The following is a 5,000-nucleotide window of genomic DNA, read 5'->3' on the forward strand; positions in this document are numbered from 1 at the left end:
AAAGTCGAAAAAATGACTAAGTCCAACTTGGTCTACCAGTGGTAGCTCTGAAAAGTCGAAAAAATGACTAAGTCCAACTTGGTCTACCAGTGGTAGGCTCGAAAAGTTGAAAAAATAACTAAGTCCAACTTGGTCTACCAGTGGTAGCTCTGAAAAGTCGAAAAAATGACTAAGTCCAACTTGGTCTACCAGTGGTAGGCTCGAAAAGTCGAAAAAATGACTAAGTCCAACTTGGTCTACCAGTGGTAGGCTCGAAAAGTTGAAAAAATGACTAAGTCCCATTTGGTCTACCAGTGGTAGCTCTGAAAAGTCGAAAAAATGACTAAGTCCAACTTGGTCTACCAGTGGTAGGCTCGAAAAGTTGAAAAAATGACTAAGTCCAACTTGGTCTACCAGTGGTAGCTCTGAAAAGTCGAAAAAATGACTAAGTCCAACTTGGTCTACCAGTGGTAGGCTCGAAAAGTTGAAAAAATAACTAAGTCCAACTTGGTCTACCAGTGGTAGCTCTGAAAAGTCGAAAAAATGACTAAGTCCAACTTGGTCTACCAGTGGTAGGCCCGAAAAAGCTGAAAAAATGACTAAGTCCAACTTGGTCTACCAGTGGTAGGCTCGAAAAGTTGAAAAAATGACTAAGTCCCATTTGGTCTACCAGTGGTAGCTCTGAAAAGTCGAAAAAATGACTAAGTCCAACTTGGTCTACCAGTGGTAGGCTCGAAAAGTCGAAAAAATGACTAAGTCCAACTTGGTCTACCAGTGGTAGGCTCGAAAAGTTGAAAAAATGACTAAGTCCAACTTGGTCTACCAGTGGTAGGCCCGAAAAAGCTGAAAAAATGACTAAGTCCCACTCGGTCTACCAGTGGTAGGTCGAAAAAGTGCGAAATTTTTCTAAGTCCCCACTTTTGGTCTACCATTTCACGCCAAAAACTAGTGAGGGTGGCGAGCTCCAGGATTTCTGACCCCCTTCGCCCGACTCCCTTGCCCGACGAAGGTGCACTCCGGTCGGCCTCGGAGCGAGTTCGCCCGCGCTCTGGAGGATTTTTCGTCGGGGGGTTTTTCAAAGGGGTGCCGTCGGACTGTTGAGGAGAGTGGCAATGACTAGGGGTCCAAGCACTGGAGATGATTCTCCATTCATTTCTAAGCATGGCAGAGCTTAAATAAAGCCCCAATAATGGTTCCAAAGTGGATTTTTGGACACTATAACACGGACCCGATCCTACCCGACCAAGAAGCTCCGCAGGTCGGCCTCCGTCCCGCCCCCCGCCCCCCAGGCGGTACGGAGGAAAAACCAAACTTCCAGAGACGGTTCCAGGGGGGGTATCTCTTTCATTATTTTGACCCGATCGAATGGACTACCGAGCCCGCCTGGGTAGGCAACCGCGCGGCCCTCCGTGGCCACTGTGCGCGGTGCGTTCCTACCCGACCCAGCGGGTTAGCCTCCAGGGGGGTCCTCCGTCAGGGGGAGGACCTTTCCGAACCTATCCGAGGGAGTCGTAGACGGCCCGTCTATATCTCAATCTGCCCTACACGATAACCGGTCGGCCCGGAGCCGTCGGACTCGGATGCCTCGGTGGTCCTCGCGTCCAACCGAGCTCCAGCACCCGGCTTCAAAAAGCTCCGGACCCCCGGTTTCGGAACGAGCGTTTCCTTGTTATCCCCGAAGCAAGCGGGAACTCGCGCAGCGGAGTTGCCACACTAATTTCCACTGGGAGCAATGAGGGGTGAGCTCGGACGAGCCTCTCCGCCCGTCCCCCCCTCCCCGGGGGGTCCTTCGGACGGTACGGGGCCGATCCCTCTCCCCTCTAAGAACCAATGGTTTTTTCTGTGACAAAAACCACTCGCAGCAACCTGGTTGATCCTGCCAGTAACATATGCTTGTCTCAAAGATTAAGCCATGCAGGTCTAAGTGCACACGGAAGGTACAGTGAAACTGCGAATGGCTCATTAAATCAGTTATGGTTCCTTTGATCGCTCCACACGTTACTCGGATAACTGTGGTAATTCCAGAGCTAATACATGCAAACGAGCGCTGACCGGTCCTCTCTCGGGGGGGCCGGGATGCGTGCATTTATCAGACCCAAAACCCACCCGGGGGGACCCGCGAGGGTTTCCCCCGGCCCTTTGGTGACTCTAGATAACCTCGGGTCGATCGCGCGCCCACCGCGGCGGCGACGTCTCATTCGAATGTCTGCCCTATCAGCTGTCGATGGTAGCATAGGGGGCTACCATGGTGACCACGGGTAACGGGGAATCAGGGTTCGATTCCGGAGAGGGAGCCTGAGAAATGGCTACCACATCCAAGGAAGGCAGCAGGCGCGCAAATTACCCATTACCGACACGGTGAGGTAGTGACGAAAAATAACGATGCAGGTCTCTTTCGAGGCCCTGTAATCGGAATGAACGTATCCTAAACACATGGGTGAGGACCCATTGGAGGGCAAGTCTGGTGCCAGCAGCCGCGGTAATTCCAGCTCCAATAGCGTATATTAAATTTGCTGCAGTTAAAAAGCTCGTAGTTGGACTTCGGGAGTGGGCTGGCGGTCCGCCGCGAGGCGAGCTACCGCCTGTCCCAGACCCTGCCTCCCGGCGCCCCCCGGATGCCCTTGGTTGGGTGTCCGGTCCTCAGGGGTCCGGAGCGTTTACTTTGAAAAAATCAGAGTGTTCAAAGCGGGCACCAAACTCGCCTGAATGCCTGAGCTAGGAATAATGGAATAGGACTCCGGTTCTATTTTGTGGGTTTCCTGAACCAGGGCCATGATTAAGAGGGACGGCCGGGGGCATTCGTATTGCGCCGCTAGAGGTGAAATTCTTGGACCGGCGCAAGACGGACGAAAGCGAAAGCATTTGCCAAGAATGTTTTCATTAATCAAGAACGAAAGTCGGAGGTTCGAAGACGATCAGATACCGTCGTAGTTCCGACCGTAAACTATGCCGACCCGCGATCCGGCGGCGTTATTCCCATGACCCGCCGGGCAGCGTGCGGGGAAACCAGAGTCTTTGGGTTCCGGGGGGAGTATGGTTGCAAAACTGAAACTTAAAGGAATTGACGGAAGGGCACCACCAGGAGTGGAGCCTGCGGCTTAATTTGACTCAACACGGGGAACCTCACCCGGCCCGGACACGGAAAGGATTGACAGACTGATGGCTCTTTCTCGATTCTGTGGGTGGTGGTGCATGGCCGTTCTTAGTTGGTGGAGTGATTTGTCTGGTTAATTCCGATAACGAACGAGATTCCTTCGTGCTAAATAGTTACGCGGCCCCCCGCGGTCGCGGTTAACTTCTTAGAGGGACCAGTGGCGTATAGCCACGCGAGATGGAGCAATAACAGGTCTGTGATGCCCTTAGATGTCCGGGGCTGCACGCGCGCCACAATGGCCGGGCCAGCGTGTGCCTACCCTACGCCGAGAGGCGCGGGTAATCCGCTTAAACCCGTTCGTGACGGGGATTGGGGATTGCAATTATTCCCCATGAACGAGGAATTCCCAGTAAGTGCGGGTCATCAGCTCGCGCTGATTAAGTCCCTGCCCTTTGTACACACCGCCCGTCGCTACTACCGATTGGATGGTTATGTGAGGTCCTCGGATCGGCCACGCCGGGGCTCCTTCGCGGGGCCTTGGTGCTGTGCTGAAAAGTCGATCGAACTTGATCATCTAGAGGAAGTAAAAGTCGTAACAAGGTTTCCGTAGGTGAACCTGCGGAAGGATCATTACCGGGACTTGGGTTGGTAGTGTCTCCCAGTAGGCGCGACTCCCATTTCCACAAACAAAAAATGTTCAAGCCACGGCCCGACGTTGGGAACTACAGGGATTCCCTTCGGCCTTTTAATGACTTGATCGAAAAACGGTGTCCTGAGCAAAAAACGTGTTTTACGGCCAAAGGGAGACGGGTACCTGGCCCCCGAAGTCCGTCTGCGGGGTTTCTTACTCCGGAGGCGGCTCGGCGGCGCGGTTTGATGACCCCGAGTTCGCTTAGGCGTTCCGGGGCGCCCGTACCCGCGGCTGCCGTAAAACATTATTTCAAACCGTCACTTTTTGTGTCTGTTGGTTACATGGCTTCGAAACAAAAACAACCATAAAGAGTACAACTCTTAGCGGTGGATCACTTGGCTCGTGCGTCGATGAAGAACGCAGCCAGCTGCGAGAACTAATGTGAATTGCAGGACACATTGATCATCGACACTTTGAACGCACATTGCGGCCCCGGGTCAATCCCGGGGCCACGCCTGTCTGAGGGTCGCTATTCCAATCTATCGGACCTTTTCGTTCCGTCTCCCTCTTCCCTCCGGGGAAGAGTTAAGAGACGGTTCGAGGGGACCGCGGCTGGAGGTTCGCAGGTGCCCGATCCGAGGCGCCTTCGTCTTCCTAAAAGCAGACTCGGTCAGGTTCCCTTCTCGTTCGGGACTCGACAAAAGCCGCTCGACGGGCTTGATCGCGGGGGAAAAGACTTTCGTCCACCCCTCTCGCCTTCGTCTCCGTTGCCCAGCGATGGGTCTCGGAGGCCGGCTTTCCACACACCGTCCTCTACCGTTCCTCGTTCCGGCGAGGGGAGAGGTGGCGGCGATCCGTGGAGAGACGTCGTAGCGACGGCTGCCGGTGGGTTTTACCCTCTCTGGCTGCCCGTTACGCGCGCCGTCTCTCCGTCGGCGGATCTCCGTCCTCCCTCTCCTTTTCGTTCGGGCCGAGAGCGCGGCAAAAGAGAGGTTGGTAGGATAGCTCCGGTAGAAGGCGAAGAGGGGGGCTTAAGTTTTTTTCTTCCCGTTTTCATCCTTCGTCCTCCGGCCGAATCGAACCTCCCCGTCTCGAAAGGGTTCCTCCGAATGGTTTCCAGCCAGACCGCGAGGGGTGGTTCCCGCCCTCCCTCGCGGCGGCGTACGCCTGGCGACGACAGCCCTTCGAGCGCGACCTCAGATCAGACGAGACGACCCGCTGAATTTAAGCATATTACTAAGCGGAGGAAAAGAAACTAACAAGGATTCCCCTAGTAGCGGCGAGCGAAGAGGGAAG

The 5,000-nt window shown here is 54.5% G+C and overlaps 3 non-coding genes across 3 annotated transcripts in view; all 3 read left to right on the top strand.

Moving 5' to 3' along the window:
- Positions 1–1,842: 1,842 nt before the first annotated feature.
- On the top strand, positions 1,843–3,706 carry LOC125787090 (18S ribosomal RNA). Its single transcript, XR_007429008.1, has one exon. It is a non-coding gene; the product is annotated as an 18S ribosomal RNA (ribosomal RNA).
- Positions 3,707–4,079: 373 nt separating this feature from the next.
- LOC125787089 (5.8S ribosomal RNA) lies at positions 4,080–4,233 on the top strand. Its single transcript, XR_007429007.1, has one exon. It is a non-coding gene; the product is annotated as a 5.8S ribosomal RNA (ribosomal RNA).
- Positions 4,234–4,895: 662 nt separating this feature from the next.
- Positions 4,896–5,000, top strand: part of LOC125787099 (28S ribosomal RNA) — a 4,063-nt gene continuing 3,958 nt past the window's right edge. The window contains exon 1 of the ribosomal RNA XR_007429017.1: positions 4,896–5,000. This exon is cut by the window's right edge and continues 3,958 nt beyond it. This is a non-coding gene — a ribosomal RNA (28S ribosomal RNA).

This window comes from Astyanax mexicanus, chromosome 22, assembly GCF_023375975.1.
Source record: "Astyanax mexicanus isolate ESR-SI-001 chromosome 22, AstMex3_surface, whole genome shotgun sequence".
Classification (NCBI taxonomy): domain Eukaryota; kingdom Metazoa; phylum Chordata; class Actinopteri; order Characiformes; family Acestrorhamphidae; genus Astyanax; species Astyanax mexicanus.